Source organism: Myotis lucifugus, unplaced genomic scaffold (assembly GCF_000147115.1).
Source record: "Myotis lucifugus unplaced genomic scaffold, Myoluc2.0 scaffold_101, whole genome shotgun sequence".
Taxonomy (NCBI): Eukaryota; Metazoa; Chordata; class Mammalia; order Chiroptera; family Vespertilionidae; genus Myotis; species Myotis lucifugus.
This window is the reverse complement of record NW_005871149.1, coordinates 3177565-3202104: the sequence shown is the minus strand read 5'-3', so window position 1 is coordinate 3202104 and position 24540 is coordinate 3177565. Positions and strand designations below refer to the sequence as shown.

Here is a 24540-nt window from a genome sequence, read left to right as displayed (position 1 = left end):
TAGGAAGCTGCTTATATATTTAATAATAAAAGTGCACAAGCTGCCACGTGTGCGTCCTGGGGAAAGTTGTTTTTGGGGTGTGGGTGGCAAACATGGGGGGGTTGGGCATCAGCTGTTGGGTGAGACCCCGCTCAGAAAGCTTTTTCCAAGACACGCGGGGAAGGAAGGTTCTCTCCAGGCTCCAGCCTTGTTACCCAAACCTCCCGCGTCGCTTCCCAGACACCCGCCTCTGCGCATCTGTTTAATAGGGACGCCACCCAGCAGCCAGGCTGAGGCCTGGCCACCGCCCCGCCCCTGCCCGCCTCGCCCAGCCTGGGAAAGTGGCTGGTTGGGCTCTGTCCAAGGGTGAGGGGCCTGCAAGGACCAGGCTCCTGGCCTCTGACCCCTGCTGTCCGGGTCCTGGCGGAGCTCTGAGGTGAATGGGGAAGGTCTCTGGGCTGGGAAGTGGGTGAGGCTGAGGGGGAGAGAGTCTGCAGGTTGTGGGAGGGGCCTCGGGGCCTGATCCTACCGTGAATGGAGAGGAGACCAAGGGTGCCTTGGAGGCAGGGGGAGGGGGTGGGGAGGGGGAGTGTGTCGGGGGGTGAGGGGTGCTGGAGGGGCAGGCGAAGCTGTGACAAGAAGGGCCTCCCCACTCCTGAGAGTGTGACGGACAAAGTCTTGGGTCACTGGTTCTCAGCCTGAGAAGACACTGGTACCCACGCCCCGCCCCAGATGAACTAAATCAGAATCTCAGGGGGAGGCTCAGGCCTCGGGCATCAGAAATTTTGAAAGACATCCCGAGTGATTCCAACGTGACCGGGAGTGAGAAGCACCACGTAGGGCTACACCGTGTTAAGTGGTGGCTATTGAAGCTTCGTTAAAATGTATGAGTGGCCACGCGGTTCCTCAGTCGCACTAGCCACATATCACAGGCGCAATCGCGCCCAATAGGGCGTTGGCCTCATCAAGGGACTCCTATTGGACAGAGCTGCCCAAGACACCGTGTCCCTGCACTTAGGCGACCAAGGTTATAGGACAAGGACTGGCACCAGCCGGCTTGGTCAGGATCTAAGTTCCCAGGAGCCTCCATCATCTCTCCTGTGCTCATGACCCCCACCCTGGCCTCATTTCCCTGAGCTAGCTCTTCCCTGTTTATCAAAAAGTCCCCCAGAAAAGAAACTTACTCACATATTTTCCTTCAAGGCCCAACTTAAAAGTCTCCTCCTCTAAGAAGCCTTACTAGCCCGACCCAGGCCCCTGAGGCCCACCCAGGCGTGGGCCCTTCCTCCCTGTGTTCCCACAGAGCCTTTTTGTCTGTCTGTCCCCCCAGGCTGAGCTGTGGCAGGAACTCTTCTTTGCCTCCCAGTGCCTAGAACTACCTGGCACACAGTAAGTGTTCAATAAATGTGTGAAAAGATTGACCCGGTCCTGCCCTGGTCGGTGGCTCAGTGGTTGGAACATCAGCCTGTGCACCAGAGAATTGTGGGTTCAATTTCCAGTTAAGGGCACGGACCTGGGTTGCAGGGCCAATCCCCACATTGGAGGTGAGCGTGGGGAGGCAACTATTAGGTGTGTCTCTGTCTCATCTATGTTTCTCTCTCTCCCCCCACTTTCCACACTCTCTCTAGAAAATAAAATAAAATAAGAGATTGATATAGTTCTGAATACATGAACAGGAGTGTAGTCATGCAAATTCTGACTTAACTGGTGGCCTTTTCTAGGGCCTTACTGGTATTAGCCCATGGCATGTATTTTGAACTAGTGACCCGGTGCACAGATTCGTGCACATCGAAAAGAAATTAATTAGAAGGTGGCTGGCAGGGCGGGACTGGGCGAGATGGGCCGGACATGCCCTGGAGCCAACCTCCTAAGGTCCCTCCACAGCCAGCCGCACCTGGGGTGGCACCGTGGCTTGAAGGGCATCTGCAAGGTCCCTCTGGCAGGTGGGGTCCCTCGGCCTGGCCTGCAGGGATCAGGCTGAAACCGGCTCTCAAACATCTCCCGAAGGGGCCTGGAGTGCGAGAGGGCACTCTGCAAAGTTGCTGTCATACAGGGTGTGGGATGCAAACGCAAGTGTGCAGTAAACCGGATTAGCGTCGACAGCGCCCCAGCAACAACATAACCCACGGCCGAAGGTGGAGTCTCAAGGCCCCGCGAGGAATCAGGCTTCCTCCTCTCTGGTTTCGGGGTGCGTCACCCGAGAACCATCACTGCCAAGTCACTGCAGCTTGGCAGCCCCTGTGTTGAGCATCTGCCCCCTGGTGGTCAGTGCACGTCATAGCGACAGGTCAGACAGTAGGAAGGACACTTAGCATAGTAGCCTTGTATATAGAGAGATTACATAGAGCAGTGGTTCTCAACCTGTGGGTCGAGACCCCTTTGGCGGTCAAACGACCCTTTCACAGGGGTCGCCTAAGACCATCCTGCATATCAGATATTTACATGACGATTCATAACAGTAGCAACATTACAGTTATGAAGTAGCAACGAAAATAATTTTATGGTTGGGTCACAACATGAGGAACTGTATTTAAAGGGCCAGAAGGTTGAGAACCACTGATATAGAGCGATAACTACAATTCATTAGCCAAGCAGAGAAGGCATTTCCAGCAGGAGGGTTGCCCGGCTTCTGATGGCGATGGGGCTGGGTTAGAGCCCTGACTGATCCCCGGGCTGTGGATCGAATGTACCTTCCAAGGCCTTTGCGCAAGGACTGGCGACAAACAAACCAAACAACCCCCCAAACCAAATGAACCCTGCCGCCCACTTGCCTCCCCAGAAGCCCCAGGAGACATCCAGAAACAGAGGCCCGAGACCTCAGCAAGCCTGTCCTGGGCTCCAGAGGCCAGACCTGCTTGGGAAATGTCATCGACAGAACAACAAGTCCCCGTGGATGCAGAGCAAGAGGACTTAGGGAGCTGGCCTGGGTCTCTGACTGCTTAGCCTGTGAACTTGGGCCAGTGTTTCACCTCCCTGACCTCACATTTCCCATGTCCTACCGCTTTAAGAACACAAGCCAGGTACACCTGGGCTGACGCTCAAATGAGAGGCACGTGTGCACGCCAAAGGTCTGCCCCCAAATTAAGTGTGTCCCGGTGTTGCCCCGTCGGTGGGTCTCAAGGAGCCCAGACCGAACCCAGCCCCCTCCGGGCAGGCCCTGGGGACCCAGGATGCTGCCAGGGCCCGGCTGTTCTCAGTGGCAGGTGGCAGAGCTGGGTGCTTCCTGCTGGGGTAAGGATTCGGGGTTTCTGGCTGGAGGGAGGGGCAGGTAGGAGACGGGAGGAGAAAGTAGGGTGGGTTGGATGCCCGTTAGCAGGCAGGGTCAGGAACTCCGGTTTTCAGTGTGCAAGCAGAAGGGCCCGGCCAAACCCCAGACCATTATCCGGCCACAGAAAGGAAAGTGAATCAGGCGACCAGGAAGAAGCCTGAGGTTAACCTCGCGCAGACAGCGGCCACGGCAGGGGAGGGCTTGCTGGGTGTCTGGGGTCCGGATGGGTGTCTGACAACCCCTCGAACAAGACGCGAAAGTCACCGGAGTGTGGGCAGTGGCCAGGCAGCCCCGAGGCCCGGGCAGCACTGGCGGCGTCGGGAAAGGGCCCCCCATTTCCCTGCTCCCGTGAGGTGCCCCTGCCCGGAGCAGCAGCGCTTTTGTCCCCCGGTTTTCGGCTCCAGTTTCTGGGAGGGGGTGGATCAGGCCCTGCTGCCCTGGATGCTGGGACTGCTGAGGGAGCAGGGGGGCCACGCCAGCCTGGAAAGCCCCAGGGCACAGTGACCGAGGCAGAGAGCTCACTCCCAGTGCCTGCAGGGCCCTGGCTGCCGTGGCCGTCCCTGGTCCAGGACCACAGGACAGCCCACATGGAGAGGTCGCTGCCGGCAGGCACCGGGGCTGAGCCTGGTGTCTCCACGAGGAGTCCAGGAAGGAGTCTGTATACCATCAGAATTACATTGATGTTACTTTAACTGATCGTTATAACTTAAGATGCTAATGGTACCTCCCAGGGCGACCATTAAGAAAACAGTAGGAAATATCTACTAAGAGAAATGACGAGGGAATTCAAATGCCATCCCTGCGTATTTTCCTTCGAAAGCCTCCTGGCTCTCTAGTTGTCAGTGAAATGCTGGGGAGCCTTAACTCCGTGAGGAGAGGAGGGGTGCTCACGCTCCTTCCCCCTGCGTCCCTTCGTTTTCCAAGCGTCTTCCCAAATAAGACCAGGTTTCCTCTTCACAAACACCCTGTGAGGCAAGCTTTATAATATCAGTTTTCTAAGTGAGGGCTCTGGGGCTCAGAGAGGTTGGGGAAGTAGCCCGAGGACACACAGCCAGTGTGAAAGGTGGGACTACACTGAGGTCTGTCTGATTCACGGACAGGGCTCCTTCCTCCAAGTCCAGCTCAGCACGTGGCCACCAAGATGCTGGCTTCCTTGTCCTTTGCTCCTTCTCCTCAATTTTAAAATATCAAACATGAGCCAAAGCAAAGAGATAGTAAAAGGAACCCGCATGTACCCATCACTCAGCTTCAACCCTTTGGGGCAATCTCGACCCATCGACATCCCCGCACACTATCCCCTGCCCACTCCCATTCTTTTGAAGCAAATCCCAGATAGAGCCTTTCAAACGTGAAATTTTCAATACGTGCCTTGAAAAGGTGTTTGTTTTTTACATGTAACCACAAATATTATGATCACTTCCGAAAAATAATTAATTCCTTAACATCATCCAGTATCTAAGTTAGTGTTTTAATTTCTCTGTCTCTTTTTAAAGTTTGTTTGAATATGGACCCAAATATGGTGCCCACCGTGCAATTGGTATTTTTCATTTATAGATTTCCCCTCCCTCTTACCCCCCACCCCCTACAAGCAGTTTATCTGCTGAAAAAAATGGTTCAATTGTGCTGTATAGCTTCTCAGAATCTGGACTTTTCTGATTGCAGGGCCATAGTGTCACTGGTGTGTCCTCTGTGTTTGTAAATGGGCAGTTAAATCTGAAGACTCGGCCAGATTCAGGTTCAGTGATCAGGAAGTTCCGAAGACGGATCATCTCCTTTGTCCTCACGACATTTTTATCTGTGAAACTTGGAAGCAGCTCAAAAGTCTGCTGCCAGGGGGGAAAGTTATATCACGGTAGTTCACTATTACAGTGGACTTTTATGCAGTCATTAATAATCCTCGTTTTCAAAACACATTGAGTGATATGGGGAATGTTTATTATATAATGTTAAGAAAAGAGGCAGGAATCAAAAAACTCATATGGTATGCCATATATTTTATACAGAGGAAAAGGATGAAAAGAAACCACTAATTGCAAGAAAAAAATGATGCTAATAGAGGCTTTAGAATTATGGGGGATGTATTTTCTTTATTCTTTCTGTAGAATTCAAGTTTTAATAATATGTTCATATGACTTTTATAATCAGAAAAAATGACTTAACATAATTTGTGAAACTCCCGTATGTCACATTGTGATTTTCCCGAAGTCACCCAGAGGACCACAAAGTGTTACCTTCAAACGCACAAGGCGGTGTGACCACATGAACAAATGACCGGTCAGTTGCTGGTTGGCGGCTGGCTTTTGATGTCTCTGAATGCTGATGTTGGTTACAAAGACCAGTCTGCAGGTCACGTGGGTGGGGAACAGTTTATCAGAAAGGCCCCCGGATGACCTAACCGGTTTGGCTCAGTGGATAGAGCGTCGGCCTTCGGACTCAAGGGTCCCAGGTTCAGTTCCGGTCAAGGGCATGTACCTTGGTTGCGTGCATATCCCCAGTAAGGGGTGTGCAGGAGGCAGTTGATTGATGTTTCTCTCTCATCGATGTTTCTAACTCTCTGTCCCTCTCCCTTCCTCTCTGTAAAAAAATCAATTATATATATATATATATTTAAAAAAAGAAAGGCCCCCGGAGAAGCCCTTGGCTTAGCTGGCCTGGTCAGTGGGCATGGGTCTCCAGAAAGCCCAGGCCACCACCTGTGCCTCCTCCACATCACTCATCACAGGACCTCACACTGCAGAGACACCAACCCCCAGCAGCGAGGACAGCTGGGGGCAGCTCCAAGCACGTGGAGCAGGGCGAGGCCGGGGCACAGCCCCCCTTAGGGCATGCTGGGGGTCCCTCGGCCAGGACAGAAGAACCAGACAAAGAAAGAAGTGAGAATTCCGTTCATGATTTCAACCTTCTGCTTCCCAGTCCAGGTTAGCCCAGATCAGTGTCCCGAAAGCAGGCATCAGACATTGATCTACGTGAAAAGAAGATTAGATGTAAAGTCCAGGAGGCCTGTTTCTAGCTCTGACACTCTAATCCTTTCTGGGACCGGGGTCAAAGTTCCTGGGAGAGGGAGAGGGAGAGGGAGAGACAAAGAGGGGGGGGAGGGGGGAGAGATTGGTTGTTTCTTCACTCATAAATGATCGTTTAAATTTTGTTCTCACATGTATACCATCATACCATTAGATTGCGGCATAGATGTCACACACACACACACACACACACACACACACACACACAGTGCTTGTGAGAGCCACACCACAACCCAAATTCCACTCATGCATTTCAACTCCCGGGAAACCACAAATCACTAGGGTCACCCTCTAGCCAACCAGTCTCTTCCGTGTTATTCCTGGTTCCCGTTAAGTGGAGGATAGATTTTAAAACGTTTCTTTTTCTATTAAGTTGGCACAAGCTGATTACAGGGAAGTGGGAAAAGGCAAAAAAAAAAAAAAAGTATAAATAAATAAAAATCACTACCTTGGCCACACCGTTCCGCGGTAACCACGGCCAGCATTCTGCTGTATCTCCTTCCAGCCTTTGAATCGTATATTTACATGTTCACGTAGTTGCTATCGCATTGTACATACAGTTTCATATCAGTGTTGTACTTGATACCATAATCAGGAGCCCTTTCCCATACCATTGCATTTCCGTGTGGATAGCCTTGTGTTATTATCTGCTATGTTTCTCTGAGCTGATTAAGCAATCCACTAGTCCTCGCTGAGCTTCCGCTATGTATATGGCAGATAAGGTGAAACATTCTAGGGCGGGTGGCTATAACCATGTTTCTGTCGGTGAGAAGAAGAAAAACATGGACATGCCAAGCTTTCAGACCAGACCAGGGAGGAGGGGAGGGACAGACAGGACGGGTGACCATGGGGACCGTATTTTCTGAGCTGAAAATTGGTCCACAGGATCTGACCAAGGTGGCCTTGGGCAGGTCATTGAATTTCTCTGTGCCTCGGTTTCCTCTTTTGTAAATCGGGGACGAGAGTAGGACTTGTCTCTAAACTGTCCTAGAAAATAGCACTACGCGAGTGCTTGCTGTTTCACTACTGGGGTGGGTCGGGGGGGAGGATACAAAAATATTTCAGAAGCTGTTGCTTGGTTGTCAAAATATTTGCATTTCCAGCACATTCTAATGTAGGGATCGTGGTGCAAAATATTTGAAATCTGAACTGTCCTGGGAGACACAGAATGCGGGCGGTCCTTGGAGGAAGGGAGTGGGGAAGGGAGAAAGAGAGAGAAAGGGACATAAAGAGACAGAAAGAAAAGAAGACACCGAGAGTCGTTCTAGCCAACAATCAGGAAAGACTACGCCAAGGAGGAAAGATCGGAAACGGGCTTTAAAATCTTCCTTAAAAACCACAGCCCTTTGGTTCACACGGTGACACACGCGGAGGGAGAGGGACCCCGCCTGGCCGACCCCTCCCCGGACTTGAACTCCGTCCGCAGAGCCGGCCCACCTCCTGAATCGGAGAAGGCACTTGGCTCACCTCGCTGGGCCGAAGGGAACAAACCGGAGAGAGGACCAGAGGAACTTCTCGGCCGATGACTTCCCTCCTCATTTTAACCAGGAGCCAAAGCCTGCGCGGGGACTTTGGTTCCAGGGCAAACATTCTTCACTGTTTTCTCAGCACCATGTAACCCGACCCGGGGCTATCAGCCGAGGGCCAAATAGAACATGCTCGCACAGCGCCACACTCCTTGGCTCAACATGACAGGTCATCTGGCCCAGGAATTATGCTCTTCATTTTTCGAATGATTTGACAAGGAGTGACTTTCCCATTAAAAAAATTCTTTTTTACTTGAGCAGCATTTTTTTAAAAGAAAAAAAAAAGAAAAGATTAATAAGGACTTGCCAGCCGTTGACAGCCCTGATGGTGAGAGGAGACTGACTGGAGTCACCCAGCCTGGGCTCAACTCTGGGCACTTAGTGAGGAGCCAGGGGCCTCTCGAAGGTGCTGGTGGTGGACACGGGCAGCCCAGGGAAAGCTGCAGGTTGAGAAGAAAGACTGGGCCCGGCCCATGTGGCTCAGTGGTTGAGCGTCCACCTATGAGCCAGGAGGACCCGGTCAGGGCACAGGCCCAGGTTGTGGGCTCGGTCCCCAGTAGGGGGCGTGCGGGAGGCAGCCGATCAGTGATTCTCTCTCGCCATTGATGTTTCTATCTCTCCCTCTTCCTTCCTCTCTGAAACCAATAAAAAAATATATATTTTAAAAATTAATTTTTTTAAAAAAAAAGAAGAAAGACTGGGATTCAGCTAGTCTTTCGATTTTGCTTGTATTTTATCACTTGGTCTGGGAAGTAGCTCTTTTTATGATTGACACAAAGAGAACCAACCCCCAGGAGGTTAAATGGTGGTCCGATGGCATGGTAACCGGGGCTTTTATGCCAGTTCTCCCCTGCGGGACCGAGGCCCGGAGGAAAGGAGCTCTGCAGAACCCTTCCTCCGATTCCCACCTCACAGGACCCAGCTCGGCGCAGGCGCTCCATCGTGTTGGCTCGGTGCGTGACTGCAGGGCCTTGGATGATGCCTGCACTCTCTGCACCTGGGTGCGAGGTAAGAGGCTTTAACCGTCCCAGTGGCACCCTCTCGGTGAATTCCCTTCTGACGCCTGCACGCGCTGTGCCAACAGGAAAAGAGGGCACCCATCCCCTCCCGCCCCCTTATTTCCCTAAGCAGATGGCATTCGTTCCCATTGCTGCTGTGCCAAAGCAGCACAAACACCGTGACTAAAAGCCACACGAAGTTATTCTCTGGTCCCCCTGGAGGTGAAGAGTCAGGGACCTGTTTCACGGGGCCGACGCTGAGGTGTCAGGAGGTGTCTGTGGATGGCGCCTGCCTGCAGGACCGTCACAGGCTGGCATTCCAAAGAACTCTGAATCTAACCTCAGAAAAAGCCTTAGAAGATGAGTCAGTCCTCAGCGACATTCTCCTGGGGGCCTGGAGGAGAAAGTCACGCAGCACGTTAACCAGCAAAGCTAATAAAGGACCCTGGAGACACCGCTCCCTCTCTGCAGGCCCTGCGCTCAGCCTCTCCGCTGGCCTGCCCAACCCTGGCCTGCCCGACGCTGCCCCGGCGGCCAAATCCGTAATTGTTCCCAGGGAAACGCTCGAGCATCAGGATTTAATTTCGATGCTACCCGCTCTCAGCAAATCAGCAGGCTGTCGCTGATGGGGGGAGGGAGGGAAGCTCTATCCACTTCCTAAATGCTTGGGTGTGTTCCTGGATCTGTCTGCCACAGCAGGGCCCGGGAGGCATCCGTGTCCAACCCCCCGCGGTCCCATCTGGAGCACTTGTAGGACCAGCCCTCTGTCGCAAGAAGCAGTGGACGGGGAACTGTTCCAGGTCGAGGCTGACTCTGCAGAGGCCTCTGGTGAGGGGCGAGTCCTGCCTGGCAGCCCACCTGGCCTGGAGTTCTCGGGGCCATCCCAGCTCCCCAGCATCTCCTCAAAGGCCTTCCTTCTTCCTCCTCCCGAATGAACATCATCAACCAAAAGCATGAGCCTGGGTGAGATCTCACTTGGTTCAGTAACTCTCGGCCATCCGGTCCTGTTGCTCTGACGTGATCCAGCCCTTTCTGATTCGCTAAGCTGCGCTTGAAGGCTCTTAGCTGTGTGTGCAAGTCACCCCGCGTGTCTAATAATGACAGGAGTTGCAATGTAGGCGTGTTTCCCGCTTTGTCGCACCTGATCCTCACACCAACCCTGTGAAGTAGGTATTCCTGTCCTCCCACAGTTTCCCCAGGAGACACCTACCCAGGGCGAGTGCACGTGACTTGCCCAAGGTCCCTCAGCTAATAAGTAGTGGAGTCAGAATTCACCGTCTGACGCACGGCGAGGCAACGCACCCGTCTTCCTAATCACCGGGCTGTGAGCTGGACTCCACCCTGACGTGTGTTCTATCGAGCTGTCAGGCATCCTGCCTCGCAGGCAGAGAGAGGGCTCTGGGTCCGCAGATGAGGCTCCGAGCCTTCCAGACCTCCCTGTCCAGCCGCGCTCCTCCCTTCCATTTGCTGCAAGACAAGTGTGTCCAGGAGGCCAAGGTCACGGCCCCTGAGAGCTAAGTTAAGTCCTAACTTCTAGCCACAGGCTTCGCCAGGAAGTTTCTTAGCTTTTTCAGTCTGAAGAGTTGGCATGACCCTGGGTCAGGTGGTTCTTCGCCTGCCCCATCAGTCTGGTCTTGGGGGCATTGCCCAGAGATTCGATTTCTGACCCAAAGGTGACCTGGGCGAGATTACAGGACGGTCACACTTCGAGTTCAGCATCTCGCATGGTCCTCTGCTGTGCTGACATTCACGTTGAATAGTCACATGTTAAAAAACTCCCCACACTGTCCGTGTTGATCGTCTGCTGTGCTATTATAAGAATGTTTGCTTAGAAATGTCTCTACTGTTTGGCACTTGGGTCGTTTCCAATTTCTCACGTTACTCCACAGAATAAAATAGATCACTTCCCATTTGCTTAATTTTTTATTTACTTCCTTGTAGGTAAGTTTCCTAAAGTGGAATGAATAGTCCAGAAGCTATGAACATTTTTATAGCTTATAATACACATAACCGGATTGTTTGTTTAAGGAATTACACCAACTCATATTATCACCAGCAATCTATTTCCCCACAATACTGTTAACAGGAAGTTTATCATTTTTATTTTATTTTTTACTAGTTTAACAGTTTCTAGAAAGATATCTTTTTTTTCCCCTTTCTTATTGAATTTATTGGGGTGACATTGGTTAATAAAAGGGCTAAGGTGTACAGTTCTATAACACACCATCTGTATATTGTATTGTGTTCACCTCCCCTAATCAAGTCTCCTTCCATCACCATTTATCCCCTCTTCTATCTCCCCCTGCCTTTCCTCCTGATAATCACCATACTGTTGTCTGAGTTGTGTGTCTGGGGATTTTTTTTTCTTAATCCCTTCATCTTTTTCTTTTTTAAGATTTTTAAATTAATTTTTAGAGGGAAAGGAAGGGAGAGAGAGAGAGAAACATCTATGTGAGAGGGAAACATTGATCAGCTGCCTCCTGCATGCCCCTTACTAGGAAGTGAGCCTGCAACTGGGGCATGTGCCCTGGCGGGGAATGGAACCTGCAACCTTTCCGTGCACAGGGCAACACCCAACCCACTGAGCCACACCGGCCAGGCCTCCCTTCGCCTTTTCCACCCAGCCCCACGACCCCCTGTCCTCTGACAATTGTCAGGCTGTTCTCTATCTAGAATGACACCTTAACATTGTTTAGATATGCTTTTCTTTATTGTTTTCAAGGCTGTATCTTTTGATGTACTTTTGTTCTTTTTATTTGGGAATAAACTGTTCATCTCCTTTGGAATTGAGACATGAACTACATATTTGTATCAATTCTTTCCTATTTCAAAATAAACTTCAAGTAGGTCTATTTTTCACATAGCTTTTATTATAGCCTTGTTTTATATGTATCTACCATAAATTTTAGAATAATCTTTATATATTCCTATCTTGTCTTTAATAATATTTTTCACTTCTTCAATATTTATCACCCCTTCAAACATGAGGTAGCCATGTTATTTTTCCCATTCTTAAGAGTACTAGTGTATATTTTACTCCAATCCAACTACAATTTATTCCATACTAGAGGCCCAGTGCATGAAATTCGTGCACACGTAGGGTCCCTAGCAGCTGCCGGCTGCCGGCCGGGGCCTTCCTTTGTTCCGTGCCGCCTCCTGGTGGTCAGCACATGCCATAGCGAGCCGATCGAACTCCTGGTCTGTCAAACTCCTGAGGGGACACTTTGCATATTAGGCTTTTATATATATAGATGATGTGATGTATTAATCCGGAGTAATGAACTTTCTTTCTATTATCCCATTGCCTGAACAGTTAGTTAGCAATGAAATCTCTCTGCATTGCTTTGTTCCTTCTCTGTTGTAAATTAACTGTATAAAGTAGGAATTTCTTTTCCGTTTCATTCACACAGCAAATATTTATTGAGCACCTACTATGTGCCAGGCACTGTTCTAGGTGCTCGGGATACAACTGTGAACAAAACGAACATCCTATTGGAGGAGTCAGGGGAGAGAGGTAAATTTTAGGAATAGAGATAGATGGATAAATAAATAACAAGTCAGGTAAGAAGGAATGACAGGAAGCCTGGCAGGAAGGTGAAAAGTTGACATTTTCAATGGGAATGTAAGGAAGTGACATTTGAGCAAAGACATGAAGGAAGGGAGGGGACAAGCATGCAAATACCTGGGGGGGTGGCCCTCGGGGAGGGAAGGTTCCAGTGGAGAGAACAGTAATTGTCAAGGAATGCCAAGTTTCCTGAGGACGAAGGTGCCGGGGGTTTTCGGGCTGTGGTGCTGAGGAAGCCTGGAGGAACGCAGTGGAACCCACAGACCGATTAGGAGGCCCCCGGCAGTGGTCCAGGCAGGAGGCCGTGGTGGCCTCGGTCAGGGCAGTGGAGGTGAGGGGCTGAGCCGTGGTCGATTCTGGTTCTATTTTTGACCTTAGGATGACTCCACATATTTGGGGCAGACCACTGGAGGGGTGGACTTGCCATTGACTGAGATGCATCAGACTGTAGGAGGAACAGTTTGCAATTTGGAATTGGTCCTGTTTTAAGCTTACGATGCTTTACATACCAAAGGAAGGTGGTTTACGCTGTTTCCTGCTTGTGGGCCGATAGTTTGATAAATGCTTTTTTGTGAGGCATTTGAAATCCTGTGAGAGAGTCCTTACTTTTCCTATTATTCTATAAAATTGGTATCAACTATTCAGCTTCTATAATTATTCCGCAAGGCTTTAACCTAGCGTTGCATTCCAGCTGTTAACTTTGAAAGCCCTGTCACATTTATGAAGCTTTGTTTTCTCAGCGATGATCTGGTATCTCTGACTGAAAGGTCCCGGGTTCGATTCCGGTCAAGGGCATGTATCTGGGTTGCGGGCACATCCCCATTGGGAGATGTGCAGGAGGCAGCTGATCGATGTTTCTCTCTCATCGATGTTTCTAGCTCTCTATCTCTGTCCCTTCCTCTCTGTAAAAAATCAATAAAATATATTTAAAAAAAAAAAAAAAAAAAAGAAAGCCCTGTCACATTTATGAAGCTTTGTTTTCTCAGCGATGATCTGGTATCTCTCTCCGTTTGTTCACATCCTCCTTTAGTTTTCCTGCTATGGTTTAATAATATTCTTGGAATAAATCTCATGGCTCAAAGAAAATCCTCAAGTAAATTTATTGTTGGTTTGTGGTTATAAATGGAATCTTTCTCTATTTTTATTTTATGTTTTTATTAACATAACCCTATTTCACTGACAGAAATGCCATTATGCGATGTGGGTTTCTTTTGGCTACATCTTTGCTGAATTCATTTATTATTTCTAGTAATTTCGGGGCTGCTTTTCTTGGAACGTTCAGGTATATAATCATGTCAACTACCAAAAAGTAGTAATTTTTTAATTCCTATATTTATAGCTATTACCAGCATTTCCAATGCCATGTTGAAAAGAATGGTGCTGGGTGAGCCTTCTGGTCTTAACTTTCAAGGCGAGGAACTCTGACATCTCCAGTAAATGTGATATCGGCTTTCCAGAATGAGTACCTGGCTCTTCTCATCAAAAAATAAAAGTCTCGCCTGGCCGCCGTGGCTCAGTGGTTGAGCATCAACCTATGAACCAGGAGGTCATGGTTCAATTCCCAGTCAGGGCACGTGTCTGGGTTGCAGGCTCCATCCCCAGTAGGGAGCGTGTAGGAGGCAGCCGATCAATGATTCTCTCTCATCATTGATGTTTCTATCTCTCTCTCCCTTTTCCTTCCTCTCTGAAATCAATAAAAATACATTAAAAATAAAAAAGAAATGCAGACACTGAGGCCAGACACACAACTCAGACAACAGTATGGACTACGTTGGGTGTGGGGAGCTGTTCCCAGTGGTTTTCCGAAAGCCGCCTGGCTCCTGACAGGAATAGAGAATTTCACTGGTTTGCATCTCCCGGGCGGGCGCACACCAGATGTTTGCCTTAGCATACCATACATTCCCGAGGCATGCACCCCGGGCGGGGGGGCTCTCTCCCCAGGCGCAGCTGCCTGCAGTCCCTCTGACCCCTTGCCAAGTGCACAGGCTCATCTGGTCAAAGACTTCTCTTGGGCATCACAGGCCTTGGAACCGGATTCCGGATTCCTGTGCACGGTTTGCCATTGTCACAGGGGCCTTCTCTCCTCCGGCCACATGGCCTGACCTGTCCTCGGACCCCACAGTCCCCAGCAAGTTGCAGAGCACTTGGCAGGTGCTCGGGAAATACTGTCTCCTGAACGGAGGGGCTCACTGACCAGGAGTTGAGCAATGTCACCTCCTGGCATCGGTCTTTGGGGGGGGGGGCTGTGGAGCCGGGTGACTTCTTTAAAACCTCTCCACGTGTACATACGCCTCCCCCACCGAGAGCCTGCTGCAAACACACCTAACCTGCCCGTGTGTCTCCCCCGCAGGACAGGCACGCGGCAGGCATAAGAGCTGGCTTCTGGGGTGGGGAAGCGGGGAGCTTTCCAGAGGACATCTCTTTACTCAGCAAATATTTACCTCGCAAAGGGAGGGGGAAGGGCATTCCAGGGAGAGAGAGCAGTTTAAACAAAGCTAAAGAGGAAGGAAACCCAGAGATGTGTGCGGGTTCGTGAGTAGTGGAATTCAGGAGATAAAATCTGGAAGATAACAGGGGAAACCCATCAAGAAGTCCTTGGATTCTTGGCAAAGGAGTTCGGGCTTATTTCTGCAGACAAGAGGGAGTCAAAGAAAGATTCTGAGCACGAGATAGACATCATCAAAACTGCTCGTTAGGAAAACTAATTTGACAGGCAGTGGTGCCCAGAATGGACGGAGACGAGGAATCACGGTATAAAGCCGCCGGCAATGATGGAGCACTTAGCACGCACCCAGCACCACGCCAAGCCCTTTAGACACAGAGTCTCATTCAATGAGGGTAAGAGATGGTGCGTCTAAGACTAAGTGCCCAGCACCTGGCGTTTTCCAGTCCTCACAGTCGCCCTGTGAGCCGAGTCTTATTATTGCCTCAATTTCGCAAACGAGGCCTGAGGTTCACAGGGATGAAATAGGAAATGCCCGAAGTCAAGTGGCGAGAGCGGCAGAGCCAGGATTTAAATGCACGTTGGTCTGATTCCTGAGGGAGGGAGATGCTAGGAAGCAATTGCAAACGTCCTGACAATTGGTAACGAAAGGGGGAGAAACAGGAGAGGAGGGACAGAGAAAATGGATGTACCACCGACTGATGGACACCTAATGGACATGACAAGGCAACAGACAGGCGGGCTGGGAGGGAGCCTGGTCCAAGAGCATGGGCGGCCAACAGAAAGGGGGCATCGCAATGAAAAGCAAGAACATAGGATCGGGGCATAAAAACAAGCCCGGCCAGCGTGGCTCAGGGGTTGAGCCAGGACCTATGAACCAGGAGGTCCCGGTTCGATTCCCAGTCAGGGCACATGCGTGGGTTGCAGGCTTGATCCCCAGTGTGGGGCGTGCAGGAGGCAGCCGATCAATGATCCTCTTTCATCATTGAGGTTTCTCTCTCTCTTTCCCTTCCTCTCTGAGATCAATAGAAATATATTTTTAAAAAAACATAGGAGGCAAAGTAAGTTAAAGGGATTCAAATATGTTTAATTTGATGTGTGGATGGCATTATCAAGTAGAGCTATCTTGCAAGCATATGGGAAAATCATCTTATTCCTTGCACCCCTTTCCCCATTTATAATTTCTCATTTTTTTAAATTGCTTAAACGTTTTTTATTGGGGTAAAATATGCATAATAGAAAATGTACCTTTTAACCATTTTTAAGAGTCTTACGGTTTTTCAATGAGCATAGAGTTGACTTCTGGTTTCCCTTCCAGCGTATGTAAGGAGCGTGTAAATCATCACCGGATTCTAACAGCAAGTAAGAAGCTAAACAAACTGAAAATTCAACAACCCTCCCCAGATTCAGCAGGAAAGCGGAGGTCACAGGGCAAAGTGCTGCCCTGGACATCGGAGAAACAGACGCACAGACAGAGTCACAACTCACCGGAGCACAGAGACCTCCGTGGGAACCAGCAGCAGCGGAGGGAAACCCGGACTCTAGTGGACAGGTTGCTGGGGCTCAGCGCGGGCGAGTCTGAGTGCCAGGGGATCCGAGTGCTTTTCCTGAGTTTTGGCTCCAGCAGCTCTCACCTAGATTCTCATAAGGAAAATGCCCTCATGCTGCCAGCAGGGGGAGGCGGAAGTGACGGTGTGAAATAGGCCAGAGGGTCTGCTCTTCACCAGGCCTGCGTTCAGGAGAAGCTGTCTTCCCAGAGCCTACGCTGTTGGGGTTCAAGCAGAGCTTCGTCCACCTGGGGAAGGGGAACAGCCAACCCCAGCCCACTCGAGCCATCTCGCCCCACCTACGGGAGAGACAACGGAGAGGCACTCGTGGAGGTCACAGCCCAGGGACACAGACTCGCTAGGAGACGGAGACCTGATCATAGGCCTGTGGAGCACTCCCCTCCCCCCCCACACCTCACCACCACCCCAGTAACGGCCTGCTTACCAGGGTTCCTTTCCCCCCATATACCATGTCTGGCTTTCACCAACAATAACAAAAGCTTACAAGGCATACCAAAGGCAAAAATTACGGTCTGAAGAGACAGAACCAGACTCATGTATGGCAGGGCATGTTGGAATTCTCAGACCAGGAATTTAAAACAACTGTGATTAATATGCTAAGGGTGCTAATGAATAAAGTAGACAACATGCAAGAACAGATGGGTAACATAAACAAAGATATGGAAAGTCTAAGAAGGAATGTTTTAAATGCTACCGGTCAAATGCACAGTAACAGGCATGCTCTTGATGGCTTTATTAGTAGACTGGACATGGCTGAGGAAAAAAATCTCTGAGATTGAGACTATGTCAATAGAAATTTCCAACATTAAAAATCAAAGAAAAAAAAAAGACTGGGGGTGGGGAGAAGAACAGAATACCCAAGAACTGTGGGACAACTTTAAAAGGGCTATATTTGCATAATGTATGGAATACCAAATGAAGAAAAAGAGAAAAGAACAGAAGAAATATTTGAAGCAGTCATGACTGAGAACTTCCCCCAAATCAATGTCAGATGCCAAATCAAACCACTGATCTAGGAAGCTCAGAGAACACCAAGGAGGGTTAATGCCCAAAAACCCACACCTAAGCATATCATATCCAAACTGCATAAAAATCAAAGATGCAAAAATCTTGCAAGAAGCCAGAGGAAAAAACACCCTGTCTATAGAGGATTAAAGGTAGGAATTAATTTGACTTCTCAGAAACCATGCAAGCAAGAAGACAGTGGAGTGAAATATTTGAAGTGTGGAGAGAAAAACCCACCTCGAGTTCTGTACCTTGTGAAATGATCCTTCAAAAGCGAAGAAGAAAAAAAGACTTTCTCAGACAAACAAAAATTGAGGATATTTGTTGCAAGTAGATCTGACTTGCAAGAAATGTTAAAAGAAGTTCTTCAGAGAGAAGTCAAATCTACATTTTAAAAAAGGGAGCGCATTGGAGAAGGAATAAGTAAAGGTAAAATTAAAACCTGTCTTCTTCTAATTGATCTAGCAGATAACAGTTTGTTCAAAAATAATAGCAACAATGTATTTGATTATGTATAAATATGTAATACATCCACCTATAATATACATACACACATATGTTTATGTATAAGTGAAATGAATGACAGTAGAAATACGACGAACAAGAGGGAGAAATTGGGAATATTTTGTTATGATCGGATACTTCCACTACTTCTGCAGTGTTCAGTGTTATTTGAAAGTGGACTTGGATTAGTTGTAAATGTGTATTGCAAATTCTAGGGCAACCACTATAAAAAGTTAAAAAAAGTATCATTGATATGCTAAGAAAGGAAGAAAAATGGAATCATATAAAACACTCAATTAAAATCACAACAGCCAGTCCTGGCCAGTGTGACTCAGTCAGTAGGAGCGTTATCCCATACACCAAAAGGTCCCAGGTCATCAGCTGCCTCCTGCACTCCCTACAGGGGATCAAACCCAAAACTAGGGCATATGTCCTGACCGGGAATTGAGCCATCAACCATTCCATGCACTAGAGATGAGGCCCAACTAACTGAGCCACACTGGCCAGGGCCGAGTTCTTTATATATTCCTGACACAAATCCTTTGTTGAACATATGATTTGCCAATGTATCTCCCAGTCTACAGCTTATCTTTTCATTCTTCTTGTTTCCTTTACAGCAAAAGTTTTTGACTTTGATGAAGTACAGTGTATCCATATTTTTCTTTTATGGATCATGCTTTTTTGGTCCAATCTTAGAGCTCTTTGCCTAACCCAGATCATTAAGATTTTCTTCTCTATTTTTCTCTAAAAGTTTTGTAGTTTTATGGTTTTTTAAAATATATATTTTTATTGATTTCAGAGAGGGAGAGAGAGATAGAAACATCAATGATGAGAGAGAATCATTGATCGGCTGCCTCCTGCGTGACTCCTACTAGGGGTTGAGCCCACAACCTGGTCATGTGCCCTGACCGGGAATCAAACTGTGACCTGTGACCTCCTGGTTCATAGGTCGATGCTCAACCACTGAACCATGCGGGTTAGGCTGTAGTTTTCAATCCATGGTCTATTCTGAGTTAACTTTTGTATAAGGGGTGAGGTTCGTTTTTTTGCATATGGATATGCAACTGTTCCAACACAATTTGTTGGGGGGTAAAATACTATCCCTTTCGGCAATGAATTGCCTTTGATAAATATCAGTTGGCCATATTTGTGTGTGTCTATTTTTGTTTCACGGATCTATGTGTCTCTCCTGTTGCCAATACCACACCATTTTGATTACTGTAGCTTTTTAGTAAGTCTTATAATCAGGTAGTGTGATTCCTCCAACTTTGTGCTTCTTTTTCTTTTTGTGTTTGCCGCTTTTTCAAAAATTGTTTTAGATGCCGAAACCGGTTTGGCTCAGTGGATAGAGCGTCGGCTTGCGGACTGAAAGGTCCCAGGTTCGATTCCGGTCAAGGGCATGTACCTGGGTTGCGGGCACATCCCCAGTAGGAGATGTGCAAGAGGCAGCTGGTCGATGTTTCTCTCCCATCGATGTTTCTAACTCTCTATCTCTCTCCCTTCCTCTCTGTAAAAAAATCAATAAAATATATTTAAAAAAAAAATTGTTTTAGCTATTCTAATTCCTTTGCCTTTCCTTATAAATTTTAGAATCAGTTTGTGTATTATCTACTAAAAATCTGTTAAAGTTTTTATTTGAATTGAGTTCAGTTTATCAATTTGGAGAGAGTCAAGTCTATCCTCTGTTGAGTCATGTAATCCATGAACATGGTATGTCTCCTTTTACTTAGGAGCGTTCTCTCATCAGTGTTCTGTGGTTTTGATTTCTTTCATCAATGTTTTGTGCTTTTCAACATAGAGTTTCTATATATGTTTTAGGAGATTTATACCTAAATCTTCATTTTTAAGCTATTGTAAATGATATCTTTTTTAAAATTCTGGTTTCCAATTTTTATTGCTAGTATATAGAAATATGATATATTTTTATGTGTTGGCCTTAATTCTGCCATCTTGCCAAACTCACTTATTGACTATAGGTGATTTTGTGTGTGTGTGTGTAAATGAATTGTTTGGGCTTCTCTGGGAATAGGGACAGTTTTATTTCCTCCTTTTTAATTCATATGCTGTTTTGTTTTGTTTTTAAAATCATCAATAGCCCTGGCCAGTGTGGCTCAGTGGGTTGAGTGTTGTCTCATGCACCGAGAAGACGCCTTTTGATTCATTTACGTTTTGCTCCTGAATCTAAACTACAGAGGGTAGTACTGTTGACTGCAGGGATAACCAACTTTTGTAATATCACTATCTTATCGCCAATTATTAAAACTAGTCTTCCCTGTTGACACACTTTCTGTGATTGCTGCCATCAATATTTACGTTTCCCTACAGCTGCACCGTCAACCTGATCTCTTTCTTCTTCTGTTTTGCAGCCACACCCTAGAACAAGACAAGATCTACCAACCAGGTGAGCTACGGCTTCTGTGCACTTCAGAACGATGTCAATCTCTAGGGGGTTGGGGCGTTTCTGCTGCCTTTTCCTCCAGAAAGCTAAAAGGCAGCTGTCCCCCCTAATCCGTGGTTTCGCTTTCCGTGGTTTCAGTTGGCTGCCGTCAACTGTGGTCCAAAAACATTAAGGACAATTCCAGAAATGAAGTTTTACATTGCGTGCTGTTCCGAGTAACGTGATGAAATCTCCCGCCCTCCGGCTCCGTCCTGCTGAGCGCGTGATTCATCCCTTTGTCCGGCGTGTCTGCGCCGTCTGTGCTACCGGCCGTTAGTCACTCAGTAGCTGTCTCCACTATCAGATCGACTGTCACAGTATCGCTGAGCTTGTTCCCAAGTCACCCTTATTTTCCTTAAAAATGGTCCCAAAGGGTAGGAGTAGTGATGCTGGCTCGGAATGTGCCAGATTAAAAGTAGAACTGGGCCCTAGCCAGTTTGGCTCAGTGGATAGAGCGGCGGCAGGCAGACCAAAGGGTCCTGGGTTCAATTCTGGTCAAGGGCACGTACCTTGGTTGCAGGCTCCTCCTCAGCCCAGCCTGGCCCTGGGTTGGGGCACGTGCAAGAAGCAACCAATCGATGTGTTTCTCTCACATCGATGTTTCTCTCAGTCTTTCCCTCTCTCCCTAAAAATTAATGGAAAAATATCCTCGGGTGAGGATTCACAAAAAATAAAATGAAGGTAGAGTTGGAATATGCCAAAGACAGACTGTAAAGTGCTTCCTTTACGTGAAAAGGTAAGAATGTATAGGAAGAAGCAAAGTATATAGAGTTTGCTACTATCCATGGTTCCAGGCATCCACTGGGGGTCTTGGAATGCACTCCCTGCGGATAAGGGGGGATGACTGTGCTTCAGACGGTAGCTGAATAGGCAGCCCATCTGAGATCCATGGGGAAGGCAGCCCAGGTCAGTAGGGTGCAAGCAGACAAAGGGGGGTTCCCACCAGGCAGCCCCTCTCCGTCTGATGGGGGGAACCGATGAGAAGTCGGCGAGTCATTTCTTTTGTTTCATTTTTAAAAAATGATCTAAAAATGTTTGTAAGTATTCAGTTGAGGTATAAAGGGTGTCTATGCAGCAGAATGAGAAATGAAATAATAAATGCATTCCAAGAGCTAAAATTCGCGTATGCTTTTTATATGCCAGGCACGGCTCTAACCGCTGTACATGTATTAACTCACTCGATTGTGACAAAACCCCCAAAAGGCAGGCATCGCCGCCGTCGTCCGGGTTTTCCTGGGAAACGCTCACAGGAGGGGTGTAGCGTCCAGAAAGAGGCTTTCGCTTTTGTGGAACATACATCTGCTTGCTTAGATTTTTGTCATGAGTCTGCATTACTTTTATCATTGAAAAGTACTTTTTCTTCAGATACTCTCCAAGAAGAGGTCATTGCACTCACTGTAGAATTGTTAGGATGTGGGAACAAGCTCAGAGGAGTAAAGGAAAATGGCCCGTCACCTCACCACACAGAGGACATAAGGATGTTGGTGTGTGCCGTCTCAGGTCTTTTCTTCGTCTAAATATGTCATTTGATGTTTATGAAAAAACTGGCTCACGCTGTAATGCTGCTTTAAAAGCTGCTTTTTCAGCTGACGATGGGATTCCGTCACGGCCATCTTCCCGTGTCACGGTGCGGCCTTCGCCTGGTGCACAGCGTGGCCTCGGCCATATTTTCGGGGACCCCCTTTCGCTGTGGGAAGTAGGACAGGGGGGATTCACTCAGCTCTGCTGAATGTGGCGGAGGAGCCCGATGGATAAATCAGCCATATCTGGTTTTCTTGGCCGTGAATCCTTCAGGAAAGAATGTGAAGTATTTTCCCCACATCCTCCCAGCAGGGCGGCCAGAGCTCCGGCCCTGGAGGTCTAAGAGGAGGGAGCTGGTTCTCCACGGAGCAGCAGCCTCACCTGTGGGGCGTGGCTCCCGGGAACGCAGAAGAGGGTGCTGCACGCCCTGCAGAAGTTGAGGTCCCACGGGAATGCAAGCATGCGCCCCCTTCACAGGACGCCAAAACCTGGAGAGGAGATGGCTGTGAGGAGACTGGAAAAGACACCCCTGGGTGGCCAGCTGCTGGGAGGGGCCCGTGTGCGTGGGCAGCTCAGCAGCTTGCCTGGAGAAGCGGTGCCCACACACAGGAAGGACCAGCATTCAACACGTGGCCATAACCGTGCAGCCGTAACCGGGGCCACCTCCACCGATGGCGGGCCAGCTGCCCCACTTCCACAAGATCCAGCCCTTTGTTTGGTTATCTGGGGATTTCTGGGTTTTGTTTTGCTTTTAAATATATACTTTTATTGATTTCAGAGAGGAAGGGCGAGGGCGAGAGAGAGAGAAACATCAATGATGAGAGAGAATCACTGATCGGCTGCCTCCTGCACAGCCCCTACTGGGGATTGAGCCTGCAACCCGGGCATGTGCCCTGACCGGGAATCGAGCCATGACCTCCTGGTTCCTAGGTTGACACTCAACCACTGAGCCACGCGGGTCGGGCTCTGGGGGTTTTGTTTGTTTGTGAAATTCAATGAGCCAAAGGAGGAAGCCCTAACGATGATATGAAACTTCTCGCCAGCTTGGAAGAACAGAGAATATTGGCATTTCTTCCCCCTGAGTGACATGGGGCTGCTCCTTCCTCGGATGCAGCACCTCGAGGGACATTCGTGCGGCTCAGTGTCTTCCTCCTGGATCGCTGGCTGTCGGTTCCCAGCGTCTTCTATGCCCTCAGGGGTGACAGGTTCCGCTGGATCAGCCAGCTCTGTGGAGAAGGGGCCTGACCTGGGCCAGGACAGATCCTGGTGCCCTAACCGGTTTGGCTCAGTGGATAGAGCGTCGGCCTGCGGACTCAAGGGTCCCGGGTTCGATTCCGGTCAAGGGCATGTACCTTGGTTGAGGGCACATCCCCAGTGGGGAGTGTGCAGGGGGCAGCTGATAGGTGTTTCTCTCTCATCAATGTTTCTAACTCTCTATCCCTCACCCTTCCTCTCTGTAAAAAATCAATAAAATATATTAAAAAAAAAAAAAAAGACAGATCCTGGCTCTGGTCCTGAGTCACTAACCACTCATCACTCACCTGAATCACTAATGTCCTCTGTGCCTCCCAGCAAGTCTCTTCGGCCTCTGTGCCTCCCTGCTCCGGTCTGCGAACCTGTAGGTCTGTGGACCTGTGGGTCTGTGGACCTGTGGGTCTGTGGACCTGTGGGTCTTTGCCCTGGGAGCCCTCGGCCTGTCTAGACGAAGTCACTGGCACATTCGATGACTTATCCACGGAAAGAGTGAGTAGGTCACTATTTCCCCGTGTGCACCAGTCAAACCAGACGGCAGGAACGTTCCAGAACATGCTCGCACCTCCATGGTTTTGCTCTCGCTGTTCCCCTACAATGAGTGCCCCTCATTTCTGCCTCTTGACATCCTAATGGTCCTTTAAGCTTCAACAATCACCTCACTCCTCAGGCTGCCATCCCTCCCCTGGGAAGCCGGCTCTTTCTTCTTCCCCGGGCGGGCGGGCGGGCGGGCTGTCACATGCCTTTGATGGAGGCAGCGATCAGGGACACGTTGCAAGCTCCCTGGAGGCGCAGGCTGGGCCTCATTCATCTCTGCGTCCCCCACAGGACCCAGCCCCGGATTCTGCAAGTTCACGTGCAGCCCAACGTTAGTGGAACCGAAAGTGGGCCCTGGGCCTCAGCTGGGATGGAGTCTCCACAGGCCCTGCAGCCTGAGGTGGGTGCCTGGAGTGCCGGGCCGGGCGACTTCAGTGACTGGACTCTCTACCCTCCTCCTCGACCAGCCCCTCCCTCCCCCAGCCCCTCCAGGAGCAGGAAACACTTGTACTCGGGACTCTCTTCCATCAGACCTGGGCCCCTGAGGACCCTAGCCCCACCCACTCCGTCCCTGGGTCCCTCCAAAGAGGGCAGAGGCCCAAGTGGGTCTGCAGGAAAGGGTCAGAGGGGCTGTGGGAGGGGCCAGCACCCCAGCTCCTGGTCTCTGGCTTGCCCCCCCTCCTCCATCCCCTGTGCTTGCTCTGGGTCTACACCATGGCGCTGCCCCTTGGTCTGGGCGGTTTGGAGTGTGGATGGGCGTGAGCTCATGCTGCAGGCTGAGCCTCCCTCACTGCTGCTGAGGGTGGGATGAGGGAGCTTAACTCTTTTCCGGGGGAAGAGGCCAGGCTGGGCCGGGGTCAGGTGCTGGGAGCCTTCAGCCCTCGCCCAGCTGCCCGGGCAGAAGCCCTATGCGTCGTG

The 24540-nt window shown here is 49.3% G+C and overlaps 2 long non-coding RNA genes across 3 annotated transcripts; one reads left to right on the top strand and one right to left on the bottom strand.

Moving 5' to 3' along the window:
* Positions 1-8478: 8478 nt before the first annotated feature.
* Positions 8479-20780, top strand: LOC111826777. 2 transcript variants are annotated; one of them, XR_002830174.1, is made up of 4 exons: positions 8479-9957; positions 16118-17801; positions 20243-20277; positions 20413-20780. It is a non-coding gene; the product is annotated as an uncharacterized LOC111826777 (long non-coding RNA). The 2 variants fall into 2 exon arrangements; XR_002830173.1 differs by having other exon boundaries at positions 20243-20780.
* Positions 20781-21426: 646 nt separating this feature from the next.
* LOC111826778 lies at positions 21427-24521 on the bottom strand. The gene is made up of 2 exons (XR_002830178.1): positions 23376-24521; positions 21427-22322 (listed from the first exon to the last, which is right to left on the bottom strand). It is a non-coding gene; the product is annotated as an uncharacterized LOC111826778 (long non-coding RNA).
* Between the last annotated feature and the right edge of the window lie 19 nt (positions 24522-24540).